This window comes from Prionailurus viverrinus, chromosome B3, assembly GCF_022837055.1.
Source record: "Prionailurus viverrinus isolate Anna chromosome B3, UM_Priviv_1.0, whole genome shotgun sequence".
Classification (NCBI taxonomy): Eukaryota; Metazoa; Chordata; class Mammalia; order Carnivora; family Felidae; genus Prionailurus; species Prionailurus viverrinus.
Genome location: NC_062566.1, coordinates 112,300,683 through 112,317,857, shown reverse-complemented (window position 1 = coordinate 112,317,857; position 17,175 = coordinate 112,300,683). Strand labels below are relative to the sequence as shown.

At 49.9% G+C, this 17,175-nt stretch overlaps 1 long non-coding RNA gene across 1 annotated transcript; it reads right to left on the bottom strand.

Moving 5' to 3' along the window:
- Positions 1-5,578: 5,578 nt before the first annotated feature.
- On the bottom strand, positions 5,579-7,262 carry LOC125169072 (uncharacterized). Its single transcript, XR_007153433.1, has 2 exons — positions 7,165-7,262; positions 5,579-5,788 (listed from the first exon to the last, which is right to left on the bottom strand). It is a non-coding gene; the product is annotated as an uncharacterized LOC125169072 (long non-coding RNA).
- Positions 7,263-17,175: the final 9,913 nt, after the last annotated feature.

Genomic DNA, 17,175 nt, shown 5'->3' with positions numbered 1-17,175 from the left:
AAAAAGGAAATAGAGGGATGAATTCTTATTCCAAGTGGAATGCTCTAGAAGGGCATCAGGCAAGGTCACGTGATGAAGAATTTCCCCTAGTTTTCTGAAAATGTGCTTCTTTAAATATTATCGTGAGGAATCAGGCTGAGAAACACGGTGCCCCAGCCCTGAGGTGGGGTCTCGGTTCCCGCACGAGGAAGATGAAGGTTGTGAAGTACACGGCTAGGGCCCTTTGGGGTCTGGCTGGCCATTGAACTTGCTGGAGTTGCAGCAAATATTCTAGGACATCATGCAAATACCAGTGGAGTGACTACTCTATAAGATGATCAGTGTCAAGGTTTTGGAAGACAGAGGCCTTGCCTGGGAAGACCTTGGGGTGCAATGGATCAGGCAGAGGTTCCCAGGAGGCAAATGCAGTAAGAACCATAGAAGAGGCTTGTGCCAACCGCTAAGTGAGCAGAGCCCGAGATTAGTTAGCACTGGAGAAACCAAGGAAGGCTTCCCGGAAGTAGGAACCGAGGATGAGCCAAGTGGCCTGCACGGATGCCATGCATAGTGACAGTTCCATCTGGGCCAAGGCAGAGAGTTCTTATTTGAGATCCCTGGCCTATATATATGGCTCAGTTTCACAGGGATTTGGGGCGCCTGGGATGAGCCTACTGACCGAAAGCACCAGGTGAAGTGCTGGCAGCGGGGAGGATTTCAGGACGGGGAGATCATAGGTGATGGGCTGGGAGGTGATGGGCGGAATGAAATTCCAGCAACGGCCACGGTGAGACGGCAGGCCCAGGGTGGGAAGGCAGGGTCCAGAAATGCTGTCAGGTCTCATGTGGGTGTATTTGGAGAGGGTGAGGAGTCAAAATGAAAAGCAAGGATGGGAAGCCAGGTAAGGCCCGCGCTTAACGCGCACCAAGAAATTTGGACTTTGTTCCGCAGGCAGGGGGCAGCCATTGGCTGGTTTTGAGACTATCTTGATCTGGCTGATTGGCAGCAGCAATGTAGGGAACCTCAAGGCAAAAATGACAATTTGGCAAGAGGTGTCGGAGAGAATTGCTAGAGCAGAGGTTGTAGAGACGAAAGGACAACAGGAAGATGAGCTCCGTAATCAAACAGTGCTTGCTAGTGATACCACTGAAGAGACCTTGGTTGTTCTGTGAGCGTCTACCAGTCTGCCTCCTTCCTCCCAGCACGCAGGTTCCCTCTGGGGGCATTTACTCTTCCATGATATATATAGTCCGCCAGGCCCATCCCTAACTAACGAGCAGGTCTGTGCCTCTAGCTGGGCCAAGCTACAAGCCCTCCCTGGAACCTGAATCTCGAAGAGAATGAAACAAAAAAGGCAGAGAGTAGGATTCCCACCTCTCGTGCATTCTGAGTGAACTGTTCCACCACAAGGCCATCCTTGCCTATCCTGCGTCTGAGGCCTTGGAGTGGCCCAGCTTCCCATCTATTTCCAGGCATGGCTCTTCAGACCTTCCAACAATTCTGTAAAAATCTGGTGTCCTTCAAATAAGTTCTCTTTGGCCAGAAAACCTAGGCTGCTTGCAACTGAGACATCCTGATAGATCAGCCATAAGCATCCACATCTACCCTCTGTGTTCGGGCTCTTTTTCTTCCATCCTGACTTCTTCGCCACCGGGACGTGGCCTTACCAGCCCAAGACCAGAGAAGGGAAACCCAGGGTTGGGGTTCAAATTGTGCCTGCTGCTTACCAGTCACGGAGGCGTGGGAGTAAAATCATGTACAGGATGGCAGCTCCCACTCCTTACTTTGACAAAGTGGAAGAAGAAGCTTCTAAAGATGGACAGGAAAAAAAAAAAAAAAAACAACCACAACAGTACTTCTCAAAGCCGGGCCCCTTGCTAAGGTGCCGACTGATTCCGTGGGGCTGGGGCTGGGCCTGGAATTCTGCATTTCTAACCTGCTCCCGGTTGAGGTCGATGCTGCTCGTGGCCGGCAACGTGCCAACTTCACTAGCAAAGCTCTCCACGGTGTAGACAAGGAGATTTGGTAGCCCCAGAGGGGGCATTTAGGCAATTGAGAAGATCTCTGGTAACCAGAACAGCTGTTTGAGTAGAGTCACTGGGGGAAGGCCAAGTTACTGCGAGCTGAGGGGGTGGGCGTTGGAGGGCGGGAGAGCAGATGACAGAGGATGGGGAGCACCTGGCCTGTGACAGCACCTGCCCACCTCAGGACAGGGGAGGGACGTGCCTCTCAGAGGAGTGTTCTGGATAAGAACAATCAGTGTTTGTCAGGGGAGGACGGAAACATGGAAGCCTGTCCATCCTGCTCAGTCTGCCTCTTGCTCTCCCAAGGTCAACCCTCCAGTGCCTAATGGGTCTCAGGCATCGCGGCCCCTCCTCTGCTCATTCGGTGTTCCTGACTTCTGAGGGGCTCCCCCACGTCTCCTATCCTAGCCAGTGTTTCCTCTTCTTCTTCATCACCTCCAAGAACCCTTCCAGGTAAAATAGAGGATTCATACCGAGTCAGGTCATGCCCCTTTTGGGCTCAAAACCCTCCAATGGCTCTCGTGTTACTCAAGTAAAAGCCCAAATCTTTACAGTGGCTTGCAATGCCTCACGTGAGTTGACCACCCATGTCCCTCAGACCTTAATCTCTTTCCATTCTCTGCCTCCCACTGGCCTCCTCGCTTTTCCTCAAACACACCGCACAGGTTACACCATAGGGCCCCTATATTTTTGTGCATGGCTAAATTTCCTCATTCCCTTCGCATCTGAGCTTAAGTCACCTCCTTCATGCAAAAACTCAGACACGAATGCTCATGGCAGCACTGTTCACAGCCGCCAAAAGGTGAAACCAACCCCAGCGTCCATCAACAGATGAATGGATAAACAAAATGTGGTATGTCCATACAATGGAATGTTCTTGAGCCATCAAGAGGAATGAAGTGTCGATACACATTACAATATGAATGAACCTCAAAAACATTATGAAAGCGGCCAGACACAAACGACCACATAGAGGGTGGTTCCATTTATAAGAAATGTTCAGAATGTCCAACTCTACAGAGACAGAAAACAGATTGGTTGCCTAGGGCTGGAGGAAGAGAGGAATTGGGAATGACAGCTCATGGGTACAGGGTTTCTTTCTGGAATGATGAAATGTTGGAAAATCGATTGAGATCCTTGGGTTCACGAGTCTGTATACAACTAGTTTTCAGCGCATGCATGTTACATGGGTGTGTGCTATGTGGTTATATCTCAATAAAGCTGTTACCCCAAAAAGTCACCTTCTCAGCGGGCCTGTCCCGACCACTGGATTGCAAGCCTCCTAAACTAGCATCTTGAGTCTCCTGTGCCTGCTCTATTTTTTTCCAACGCTTAATACCTTCTAACACACTATGCAATTTTCTTTTTTTTTTTTTTTCAACTTATTTTTTGATTCTCGTCTGTCTCCCACTGCAATGCAAGCTTCACGAGGGGAGGGATTTTTTTCCTTTCTCTTTCATTCACTGATGTATAGTGTGTGGAAGAGAGCTGGGACCCGTACATATCTGCTCAGTGAATGAACGAACAAGCATGAGAGTTCTGGGAAGAGGCCTAGGGCTGAATATGTAGTAGGTGCTCAGTTTGTGCTCGTTGCTGGATTAGAACACAGCAGTTTGGAAGGAATTGGGGGACGCACTTTGCTTCACAGATTTTTGCACCCAGCACCTTGTTTCTCTCCATTATTTTCCTTCAGGAGGCCACAGACAGCTGTGGCCACAAATCCCCACAAGCCTTGGGCATCGGACAGCAGTTGGGAGCCACTACCGGGAGACCTGCTTGTGTCTCAAGTGTGCAATGCTTTTTTTAAAATTTTTTTTTTAACATTTATTTATTTTTGAGACAGAGAGACAGAGCATGAATGGGGGAGGGGCAGAGAGAGAGGGAGACACAGAATCAGAAGCAGGCTCCAGGCTCCGAGCCATCAGCCCAGAGCCTGACGCGGGGCTCGAACTCACGGACCGCGAGATCGTGACCTGAGCTAAAGTCGGACGCTCAACCTACTGAGCCACCCAGGCGCCCCTGAAGTGTGCAATGCTTTAAGAAAAATTGTGGTAAAATAGAACATAAAACTAATCATTTCAAGCATTTAAAATTATTTTTTTAATGTTTATTTTTGAAAGAGAGAGAGACAGTATGAGCAGGCGAGGGGAAGAGAGACAGGAAGACACAGAATCTGAAGCAGGCTCCAGGCTCTGAGCTGTCAGCACAGAGCCCGATGCGGGGCTCAAACCCATGAACCATGAGCTCATGATCTGAGAGGAAGTCGGACCCTTAAGGGACTGAGCCACCGAGGCGCCCCACTTCCACTTGATTTTTTATGAAGTCTTCATCACAAAGTCACGATTGATTAAATCGTTGGCCTTTGATAATGGATTCAACCTCTAGTCTCTCCCTCCTCCCCTCGCCAGGTCAAGGGGCTGGGACCAAAAGATTCAACCTTTCAATTACATGATTAGTTCTCCAGGCAACCGCTCCCATCTTTGGGTGTGGTCCAAAAGTTACTTCATTAGCATAGCAAGAGAAATCTTTATCGCTCTCATTATAGCACATTCCAAGGGTTAGAAGCTCTTGTGCCAGAAATGGAGACAAAGACCAAATATGTGTTTCTTGTTATAAATCACTATATCGCAGTATTAACTAAATGGACTTTCAGTTTATCGTCCAATTCCTCTCCTGCCCACACTCACTCCACTTTGCAGGAAGGGACACTGGGGACTGTTAGCCGTGCCCACAGCTGGCAGTGGCTCAAGGGAGAATGAGTGGTTTGCTATTACTCAGGGTGCTGCTGGCCAGCATTAGTGCTGGGGCAGTCTCTGCATGCAATTTCCTGCCCCCTCCAGGGACACAAGGGTGAATGGTCTCCCCTTGGGCATCTACCCAAGTGACAGGGTAGCGACTGCAGAGGCAGCCTTGGGAGCTGCAATCTTCAGTCACCCCAAACCCCAGCTCCATACACAGCCTGGAGGGAACAAGACCTCCCTCTCTCTTTCCTTCCCTGCCTTCCATTCTTCGGAGAAGCTGAAAGAGAAATACTAGTCCTATTTCTCTAAATTTTAAGAGGCTGTGGGTGGGTGTCAGGAGGTCCCCCAGAACTCAGTCCACGGCCTCCAGCTGTGGCCCGGTGGCTGAAGTCCACATTTCAGCACCTGCCCAGGGAAGTCCGCCACTTTCTCAGGTGGGAGAATTGCCCCAAAGCCCTCCTTCCTTTCCAGACTCCAAATACAGGGATTAGGCTTTCCCAGGGGGTGGGGCCAAGAGCAGGAGCCAGCTTCCCTTTTTCTTAAGGCTTGGGGGCTGCAAATGGGCTCTTTATGGCCCATATCCTCTGCCCCCTTGTCTCCCTTCCCAGTTAAACCACCTGCTCTTCTTATTGGACATAAGTGAGATAAGCAGGTAACATACTTTCTATAATGCTTAACATAAATAGTAGGTGCTTGGGAAATGACAGTTTTGCTCTTGAGGGCTTTTGTTCATCTGCTGTTCAGGAAGAACTCTGATGGGCGTACAATTAACAGGAGACCCAACCCACAAGCTTAACACACAGGACTCGTGGTCTCACATAACAACAGTCTGAAAGCTCACAGTTCTACAGTTACTTTAGTAACTCCACGATATAATGAAGTTCCCAGGTTCGTTGTTTCTCGCTCTCAATTATCCTTGACAGGTGGCTTTTCATCTGCATGCTGTGACCTAATAGTCACAGGAAGACTGCCACAGGTCCTGCTATGGTGTCTGTTTTCAAGGCAGGAAGAGTGAAGGACAGGGTAGGACCAGACATGTTTTTCCTTCTGTCGGAAAACCAAGAGCTTCGGCAGAAGCCCCACAGCAGAGTGTCCCGTATGTGTCTGTATTAGTTTCCTATTGCTGCTAACAACTATTACCACCAACGTAGTGGCTTAAAAGAATACATTTATTCTCTTCCAGTTCTGGAAGTCACAAGTCTGAAATGGGTCTCACCAGGCTAAAATAAAGGTGCCAGCAGGATTACCTTCCTTCTGGAGGCTCCAGGAGAGAACTCATTTCCTTGCCTTTTCCAGCTTCTAGAAGCTACCCCCATTCCTTGACTCGTGGCAAGCTACCATGTCCAATCCGGCAACACCTGGCCAAGGCTTTCTCATGCTGCATCACACTGACACTGACTCTGCTTCCCTCTTCCGCATTTAAGGACCCTTCCGACTTCATTGGGTGCATCTGGATAACCCAGGATACTCTCCCTATAGGTCCGCTGATTAGCAGCCTTCATTCCATCTACAATTTTAACTCCTCTTTGCCATGTAATCTAACATATTCTCAGGTTCCAAACACTGGGATGTGGACATCTTTGGGAGGTCATTATTCTGCACCACACCACAGTGTCCTTGGCCAAACAGATCTCATCGGCCACCAAGGGAGATTGATATATCAATTAGCCTGCAAAAGGGAGCAGGAGAGTCATGGCTGGCTTGGACGAATCATGTTTTATCACCTGAATCTGTTCAACTTGTTAAATCAAATCAGGGTTGTATTAGCAGGGGAAGGGGGTGAAGGAATGGACATTGGGTTGGCCACTGCCTGCCTGCCGCAGCAAGGTGCAGCTGACTTTGTGCAGACTTTCCTGGTCACACGTTGTGTTTGCACTTCGTAATGAGATGGGAAGGGAATCTTTAACGTGGATGTTCCTAGGGTGTGCCCGACTCGGCACACTCCAGCAGGCTGTCAGCCAGAGCTTTCATTCCCTCTCCTTCTCCTGCCCCCAGCCCTCCAAAGAAAGAAACTGCCCAGACAAAATGGTATTCTTGGGCAAGGAAGACCACTTATAATGGGCAAAAGGGAGTGAATTAAAGGCATGGGGGAGGCAAGGAAAAATTTACTGGGAAAGCGTGTCAGTGTACCTCATAAAAGTCTGATAGGATGGGGGGGGGGGAATAAAAAGAACAGGAGTAGAATTAGGAAGGTCTGGAGGTGGTTGAGAAAGTTTCCCAAGGATTTTGAAGAGAGACCATAGAATCTGGGAACCACAGCTTTACCAGGTTAGAAAAATACAAGTAAATATCTTGAGTATTTTGGAATTACGTTGGGTTGGACAGTTGACTGGGACTCCACCCCAGAACTCAACCAAATGGTGGATTTAACATAAATTATTACACGTAACTGCCGCACCCCATCTCCTTCCCCCGGTACTGACTTGCTATCAATCAGGGTAAATAGTTCGCACCGACTTCAGAGGCTCATCAGTAAAATGGGTATTTGGACGGGGGTTCTCTGAGTCCCCTTCCAACTCTGATAATTGACGATCCTGTGATCATTACATGGAGTCCAGGTCAAGCTCTCTTCTGTCCCCTCAGCTGTCTGGGGCATCGCTTTCTTGTGTTCCACACAATGGGCTCAGAACTTGGAACTCTACACTCCTAAGATTACCCAATTTCTCTTAGCTTCAGTTTCCTCAAATGCAATCCCTCAGTCATACCCAACTTGGAGTGTTGCTGTGAGGATAAAAGACAACATACGAAAGATGTTATCACACATAGTAGGCACTCAAAGAATTTTTATTCCCCCCCCCAAAAAAAAGGGGGGAAGAAACACAAAAGAAAATGATGGTCTGTGACTCAAGGGAAGAAAAGGTTGCCAATAAAAAATTATCAAGAGCAAACATCTTGGTCCTGGTCCTTGGTCCTGGTCTCAGGAATATTCAATTTTTTTCCATTCTATACTTTCTACCCTCAAACGGATGGGTCATCCCTGCATCTGTGTTGGGGAAGGTCATTGAGAGGACATGACCACAGTTGACCTATGAGCTGAACCTGGGCACTCAGAGACCTGTCCCCTGTCCTTAGAATGTGGACTCCACTTGCCTTCCCTGCTCCCAGCGGCTGCTCCAAGAACATGGCCTTGAGATGCTGATGTGCTGAGAACACCTGCATGGTGCACATGACTGAATCCAGTTAAGGTCTCTATATAAGCTTTTAAGATTTGGGGGGTGCAGGGATCTATTCATCTTACTGCAGCCTAAGATAAGCCTCATATGTAAGTTCCTTTTGCTTATTAAAATGGCCCCCTAGTGGTGCCTGGGTGGCTCAGTTGGTTAAGAGGCTGACTTTTGATTCCAGCTCAGGTCATGATCTCACAGTTTGTGGGATCAAGCCCTGCATCAGGCTGTGTTCTGACAGCACGGAGCCTGCTTGGGATTCTCTCTCTCTGCCCCTTCCATGCTCATGTGTGCACTCTCTCAAAAAAGAATAAATAAACTTTAAAAACAAACAAAGAGGGATACCTGGGTGGCTCAGTTGGTTATGTGTCCAACTTCGACTCAGGTCATGATCTCACAGTTCATGAGTTCGAGCCCCGCGTCGGGCTCTGTGCTGACAGTTCAGAGCCTGGAGCCTGCTTCGGATTCTGTGTCTCCCTCTCTCTCTGCCCCTCCCCTGCTCTGCCTCTCTCCCTCTCTCTCAAAAATAAACATTAAAAAAATTTAAAGACAAACAGACAAAATGTCCACCTACTAACCCGGAATGGCCTGCCCCTCTCTTGGGTCTCTCTCTGTCCTCTGAGTATAGGGATTCATTTCAGATCACACACCCAGGAAGCTCCTGAGAGGGTTGCAAACCAGACTCTGACAATCAGTAGGGTTTACAGAACACCTCACTGTTAGTTGGAGAGGGGAACACGTGTGCTTGTCCCCTTTGAAAACATCGTAGGGACGCCTGGGTGGCTCAGTCGGTCCTTAACCAACCTCAACTCAGGTCATGAGCTCACAATTGGTGGGTTCGAGCCCCACATCCAGCTCTCTGCTGTCAGGGCAGAGTCTGCTTCGGATTCTCTGTGCCTCCTCTCACCCCCTCCCCTGCTTGTGTGTGCTCTCTCTCTCTCTTTCTCGCTCTCTCTCTCTCAAAAATAAATAAACATTAAAAAAATTAAGATAAACAAACAAACACATTGTATAAGATTTACCCGCTCTATATGACCAGGGTCCTATAAGACCTATAAGGTCTTATGAGACCTATAAGACCTAATGTCACATAAGATTTGGAAGACTGTTTTTGTGTTCCCAGATTTGTGTGGTCCTTCATTTTGATCCACGATCCCCCAGCCCTGCACTGTCCAATATAGCAGCTACTAGCCAATTTCACTGGGGGCCAATGAAATTTTAATGAATTGAAATTAAGTGAAATGAAAAATTGAGTTTCTCAGTCACATTGGTCACATTTTGGGCACTCGATAGTTACAGGTGACTAATGGCTGTCACCCTCAACAGACCAGATTATACCATCATCACCGGAAGTTCTACTGGACAGTGCTGCCCCAGGCTGATCCACCTAGCTTTTAATAAAAATAAACCTAAAAAAAAACCACCAAAAAAACCCCCAGCCTGGCAGTTGAAGTATTAGTCCTGATAAAAGAATTGTCTGTGGCTGTGGCAAGGACCGTTTTCCGATGAACCCACTGCGTGGGAGCAGTCAGCCTGGTCATCTGCAGGTGGGACAGATTTCATAAGGCCCATCTCCCTTCATAAGGGCTTCACTGGGATTGCCTTTCCGTCCAGTTGTGTGCCAGCAGCTTCGAGACGGATAGCTTAGCTCGTCACCGCTCCCAAGGGCAGACTCCATGAGTCATGGCTCAGACCCAGGCCACAGATGGCAGAAGCAGCGTCCGGTCAAAAGGCCCCCCCCACCGAGCACCCTCCACGGGAGCAGTCAGAGGCCTCCGGCTTTCCTCACACTCCTCCCAGGCCACAGATGAGTGGACAGGCACATCCTTGTCACCTTTTCTGCCTGTTGGAATCTCCTCGTCCCCTTCTCCACTTTCTCAAATGCCACCTTCTTCCAGGACCTCCTTGACTCCCTGGGTTGCCCCGCTTAGCACTTTCTTCATAGATGTCCAAGAGCACTTTTGTATTGCGCCTTCCCCGTGAGGTGTCCGTGATGGCAAAGTCCTCGGGGATCTGCCTGTTACACTTGCCACAGAGAAACCCTAATGGTGGCTTCTGTGCTCCGGGGGGCACGGTGACCATAAGCTCAGACCGCCACGGTGTAAGCCCTGCAGCCACCCCTTACGCGCTGGGCGACATTAGGAAAGTTATTCTACCTCTCAGGGCCTCATTTTCTCAGGGGATACAAAGAGTGTACATCTCCTGGAGTTGCCGTGAGAAATAAAATAATATACTTCAAATACATACAAAAATGTCTGGCAAACAGTAAGCACTCAAGAAACTATAGCCGCGCGTTATCATTCTCATTCTCTGCAACAGCCCAACTGTCCTGGGAAGTAATTTCCTGCCTGTATTTGTGGCCATATTCCCGTCTTTGAACTTCACTTTCCTCACCTCTGTCTCTCCAACCAAGCATCTCCCAGACCCTGCTTGTCTTGGCCAGCCCAGCCCCCATCATGAGCACCTCCCTGCTTCCTGGGACGCCCGGCCTCCTCCAGACACAGCCAGCTTGACACTGGTTAACTGGAGTCTTCCATGGGCTGAGGACACTCAATAAATGTTGACTGGTTGGAACGGCTGTTCTCGGAAAAACTATCTCCCTGGAGACGTGTTGGGCTGATCCCTGAGCACCGGCTTCCAGAGGGCTGGCCGCCTCCACCTGAGCTGGGGGAGTGTTTTCAGGAAGACTGGGAAGGGTGTTCGGAAGATGAGAAGGGTGAGACTCTACTAGGAGTGTGTTATCAGGAATAACAAAACCAAAAGTATAAGCCGATTCTGGAAGTTTTCACTACAATGGCATTCTGCGGAAAGAATTTGAAATCCCCCAAACCGTCAACAATCAGAAAACAACGGTGGGCAATGTTGGCAAGCATGTCACGTCATGGGTATTCTCGTCGTGCCGGGCCTTCAAAATGTGGAAAGAGAAGTCACAACATAGTATTAGTGTCTCGGGCATTTGGGTCCTTATTCTCAGGTCTTTTGGGGCAAATGGCCTGCCATGCCGATATAGAAATGCTTCCCTCATTGCAGCCTGCCACACTAGAACATTCTAGAATGACTACCAGCCCTTAATGGGGCTGCGCAGGGGAGCGTCCCGAGCCCGAGTTTTATTAACCGCCGAGAAGTCCTACCTCTGCACATGCCATATGCAGTGCTGAGCAAACACAGATACAGTCCCCTCTCTTAGCTCTGGTTATCAAATACCATCAAATAATCACACTAAACATTTGCAACTTAAAACTCACCAGTTCCATGGAGGAGAGGAGTATGGAGTGATCTCTGAAATTGTGTGACAACAGGAATGACAGGCTGCGAGCTTTGAGACACCTTCTCTGAGGAGGTGACGCTTGAGGAGGTGAGCAGTGTGGACAGAAGAGGGTTCCAGGCAAGGATTTATTATGTCCCCGGATGCTTGTGCACTGGCTTGTTTGTGTGTGAGCTTCCCCCTGCCAAGAAGGCCTTCACCGGGCCCGGGTCCCACCGCACTGCTGACCAGCTCTGAGACGGCAGGTGACCTGGCCACTCCTCCTCGGACATCTAAGGAACCTACACATCCCACTCCCATCCCAACCTACGCCTCGTCTAGCTTGGATTTCGTTCCAGTCTCTGTCCCCGAGACACCTCCTCACTGTCTCAGCTGCATCCAAGTGGCACGCTGATCCAGGGTACAAGGAGGGTGGCAGCTGGCACCCCACTGTGCTCGAGAATAGAGCCGCGTGGCTCTGTCATCCCCAGCCCCACGCATGCTGCCTTCTGGTCTCGGCAGACTCTCTTCTGCTGCTGCTTAAACACTAGGACGGAAAAATCAATCCTCGGAGCAACGCGACATAACGAGAGCTGGGGCGGGAGGGCCAGGGACTGCCGTGGAAGCCAAAACTCAAGGATGGGGAAGCCTATTCCAAACACCCCAGGGAGCCACTTATTTTAGTCAGCGAGCTGCATTCCCGTGTAATTTGGAAAGGAAGAAGCATTCGCACCTAGCTCTTAGCAAACGTTTGCCGAAGGAAGGCTTTAATGGGTGGAAGAACACAAGTCCTGCCCAGTCTTTCCTGGAGAGTATCAAGGACGTGGGAGTGGGGAGAGGTGTTGCCCAGCCGGATCCGCTGAGCCCAACTGTGCTGTTACTTGGGGTTGGGGCCTCCCGCTTGGGAAGGGAGTGAACCGTTGGGCATACTCCCCTGGAGAGAGGCTTCTGCAGCTGCTGCTTCCCACTGGCCCCCGAGGCCCCCTCTTCTTGTCTAAACTTCGCTGAAAATTCATCTGTCTCTGCAGGTGGTGAATCCATGCTTTGTTGGGTTTTCCCCTCGGCGTGAAGATATAGATGGTACCGTTCTACAGACAGTTTGAGGAATAGAGAGAGGACAAGACCCCCCACGCTGCCACCAACCTAATACCGCCCTCGTCCTCCATGTGTTTGGTCTCCACAGCCAGCCCAGGGCCCTGGGCTCTGCACATCACTGCCCACCCCCGGGCCCTCCACTGTTGCATCAAAAAACCCAGCCCCTGTTCCAGGCTGGGGGCCAGGCCTGGACTAGGGTGGATGGGGAGAGCTGGTCCAAGTCTGAGGGCTTCTACAAAGGCTGCAGGGCTCATCTCCCCCATCCCCCCACCCCACCCCCAGCAAAGGGGAACATAGCAGGCAAAGGAAAGTACTAGATGGAAAGGAGCTGATTACCGGGGGAGGGGCCCCACTGGGGACTGGACGGCTCAGGGTCAGCATAGCTGCACCAGGTCTGTCCCAGCTGCCTCTACTGGGGTGTTCCCCCCCCCCCCGCCCAGCGCACATGTACAGGGGTGCCCCAACCCAAGCCCTACCGGGGGTGCCTGCAATTCTCCCTCTGGCTGGTTCTACCTCTCATTTCTCAGGTCTTCTGTCTCCCTTCGCGAGGGGCCTCAGACAGAGTTCTGGCAATTTCCAATGTTAGTTCCACCTCCCATCCCCGGCAGATAGTTGCTGATGGCAGCCCAGGTGGATGAGAAAGGTAGCAATGCTGACCCACTCTCTCTCCAGGGCCACTGGGCCTGGCGGACGCTCTCCAAGAACCTCCTGACTCAGCTCTTGTGCGCGCCTTGGGCCTAGTTGGGGACGGACACAAGGAAGGCTGGAAGAATCCCCATTTGAGTTGGCTGCTCGCTGTACACGGCATGTGCCAATCACAGAGGTTTGTGCAAAAACAAAAACCAAACCAACCAACCAGACAAACCACGAGGCAGTAATAACAATAACCATAACTCGTACAGATGCAATACTTTATAGTCTACAAAGCTTGGGAATCAGACGGTGCTTTCTAATGAAATGAGAACAGTTAGGAAGGAGTAACGTAGCCATGTAACTTTGGGCAAATTATTTAACTTCTCCAAGCAGCAGTTCAGCAGTTTCATGTAGTGCCAGGAAGTAAGGAAGTGCTGAAAAGACAAAACACAACCCCGCTCGCCCCCACTGCTCCCCACCCCCCAGCTCACAAAGATGGGGCAAGGGGGCGGTCTGTCAAAGGGACACAGGGGACAAGCAAAAGAACTCCCAGTGACTAAAGCTGTAACAATCTGAGCAACAAAAGAAAGTAACATCAGAATTTAGCCCAAAGTGCCAAATCAATTTCCATGAGTCCATACTGATATAAAGAAATGATTGGATAAATAAATAAATGGGCAAGAAGAGACACATTTTCCATGCAGAAGAATTCCAAATAATTCATAGAGATGTGCTGCCCGGAAGGAGGTGTGGGATGTGCACTGGGACTTCTTTCCAAAGAGGACCATACAGAAAGAGGGAGAAATGTGTAACCACAGTGGAGAAAACTGACAAGTCCTACCTGAGGCCGAGTGACCAAGACTAACACCAACAGCAATATGTCATATTAGCAGCAGGTACCCTTGATTTGATAGGATTAGAAAGGCACATCTGTGGTCTTCCTCCCCAAACACAGTAAGACTGGTCTAATCACAAGAAGAACATCGAATTACAGTAGCGAGATAGTCTACACAATTTCTGAACAGCACTCCTCAAAATCGTCAAGGTCATTAAAAAAACAAGAGAATTCTGTGAAGCCATCATAGCCAGGAGGAACCTAAATGTGATGTGACATTCGAGATGGGATCCTTAAACAGAAAAAGGACATTATATAAACACCGGGAAAATCTGAACAAAGTTCCAACTTTTGTTAATATTATGTATCAATATTGAATTATTCATTGTGACCAGCGTAGCATGCTAATGTAAGGCGTTAATAATAGCGGAAACTAGCCGTGGCATATACAAGAAGGCTGTGAATTTTCTTTGTCATTTTGCTGTCAATCTAAAACTGTTATAAAATTAAAAAGTTTATTTAAAAAGTATTACCTACCTTGCAGCGTTGTGAGGATAACTATGATAGTGCATGGAAAGTACTTAGCACAGCTCTTGGCAGATATGGTAAGTGTTCAACAGATGGGCAGCTGGGTTATTATTAGGTACCAGGGAGGAGAGAAACCAGAGGAAGAAACACACCGGAGACTGCATGAATATGTGAATTATGACTCTTAATTCCCAGTGCTGGCCACAGCACCTTAGCAGCAACTCTGGAGAGCGGCCTGCCTCCCGAAAAGGGCCATCACATCTCAGCACACTATGGTGGCCGAATCTGCACCGCTATGAAAAGCGGTAGCTCAGGGGACAGGTGGGGGTAACTGTGTCTGCTGATGCTCGAATCACAGCCAGGATCCACGTATCCTCAGGCCTGCTGATTTGTGCAAAGTCAGAACGAGGGTGTGAATATCAACACCCCCAGAGAGAGGAGATCCCCCTACACAACTTCCAGAGCTGGATGGCACTGGCTCCCCTTCTGGGGTGCACACTGCCTCTTGATTAAAAATGGAGACTGGGGCGGGGGAGGCTCCTGGGGGTGCTCAGTTGGTTAAGCTTGACTTCGGCTCAGGTCATGAGCTCACAGTTCGTGGGTTCGAGCCCCGTGTTGGGCTCCACGCTGAGAGTGCAGAGCCTGCTTGGGATTCCATCTCTCTCCCTCTCTCTGCCCCTCTCACCCTCTCTGTTTCTCAAAATAAATAGATTAAAAAAAAAAAAATGGAGACTGGGCAGAGTCTCTGGGTTTTGTGCTCTACTTCGATACTTTGCGAACAAAGGCATCCGTCACACCAGCCACCATGCTGTGCCAGCCACCTGCATGCGGGGAGGTTGTCCACACCAGCTGGGTAACATGGGTCACTCTAGGACTTCAACCTTTGCAGCTTTGGCTCAGTCCTTGCCCCCAAAGTACTGTTATCGGCCAGGCATAGACCAGAAAGATCATGGAAGGTTCTAGAGGGTAGTGGATGGACACTGCAGAAATCCAGGTCTTGGAGGAAGAAACCCAGAGGGAAGAAACCCAACAGTCAGGGTGTAACCTTGCATACTTAGGGTTGCAAGAACGGGAAACCGAACTCAGCTAGGTTAGGGGTGCCAGGAAAGGACATGACATTCAGTAGAAAGATAGAAATTAGCTCACACAGCTGGGCCTGGATTAGCGGAATGAGGGCCACTCCCCAGACCACCTGCTGGAACCAGGACCCCAGTGCCGTCAGGAGGCACTTTCCATGGGCTTCTTGAATCTGCTACCACCCCTCCCCCTCCTGCTTGCTGCTTGTGCTCTCAGGCCTACTTTCTCCAGCCGCAGGCAGCCCCCAGTCCCACCATCACTGTACTTTACCACGGAGAGGAGAAAGTCACCTGTCACCTTCCTCCTCTAGCCATGCTTCAGTTACAAAGTTCACAGGGAAGGACCCTGTCTAGTTCACCTGGACGGACATGCTACCCCCAAGTGGCAGGAACCGAGGAGGCGGGGCCCTCAGAGGTCCCTTTAGACCACATATGGGAATCACCGCAGTCAAGAGACAAAAACCACATCTGTTATTTGAACAGAGACAGTTCTATAAAAAATTAAAAAAAATTTTTTTTAATGTTTACTATTTATTTTTGAGAGAGAGAGAGAGAGAGAGAGAGACAGAGCACGAGTGGGGGAGGAGCAGAGAGAGGGGAAGGCACAGAATCTGAAGCAGGCTCCAGGCTCCGAGCTGTCAGCACAGAGCCTGACGTGGAGCTCCAACCTACAGACCGCAAGATCATGACCTGAGCCAGAGTCGGACATTTAACCGACTGAGCCACACAGGCGCCCCTCTATAAAGAACTTCTAATTACGTGTAAAGTTGTTCAATGGATAACTGGAAAGGTAAAAAGAGAATTCAGTTGGATCACAGAGCTACCTACTGCCTGGAACAGCGACTAACCCTAGGGCTGGGGACAGGAGGAAGATGCTGGAATTATTCATACTTAGGAATGTGGAGAAGGACCCCGGGCGCTGAGACCCAGCCTTTTGAGGAGGGCACCCCATCTCTGGGGGGGGACGCAGTGGAGCTGGGTTGGAGAGCTGCAATGGCAGACCCGTGTGCCTCACTGCTGATGGGGCAACAGAACGTGGTGCGTCCACACAAAGGCGTACCATTTGACAGTGGAAAGGGGTCAAATAGTGATGAATCAATCTCGGCGATATTTCGTGGAAAGAAGCCAGACACAAGAGGACAGATTAGATGCTTCTATTTTTAGGAGACATCCAGAAAAGGCAGATTTATAGAGATGGAAAGGAGATTGGTGGTTGCCGGGGGGGGGGGGGGGGGGGGGGGGGCGGGGAGTGACTGCTCATGGGGTTTCTTTCCGGGCTGATGACAATGTTGTAAGAGAAGACTGTAGTGCTGGAAGCACAACTGCTAAGAGTGAATTCCCTCGTTTGTAAATTACATCTCAAGAAAAATAGTAGGATGCAGGGGCTCTCTACCCCTCGGGTGGTACTCAGTCCGCAGAAGGTAAGTGTATCAAATCAACACGTCGTATACCTTAAATTTACACAACACGTCAATCATATCTCCGTAAAGCTGGGGGCTGTGTGGAAAGCAGCTACTGGAGCCAGAAGACCATAAGCAGCAGCAAGTTCCTCCGCCCTCCCGCCCTCCTCCTGCGTCTCAGCGACACCCCCCCGCCCCAAAGTCCCCTCTCTGCAGACCTGAGCGAGCAAGCTTTGCAGTAGCAAAGTAGAAATGTGTCTATGGAGTCCCAGCCCCAGCACCCGAGCAGGGTATAGAAGGGTAAGTCTGAAACAGAAAGACAGGAAGGATCCTAAGGAGGTGAGTGTTCCCCAAAGGAGGGAGGGTTCTGGTTCCGGAAAAGGGGCCGGAGGAGATGCCAGGCAAATGGCACAATAATTGTCCACAGCCGAGGGCCTGGAGGCTGGAGAGATAGGACAG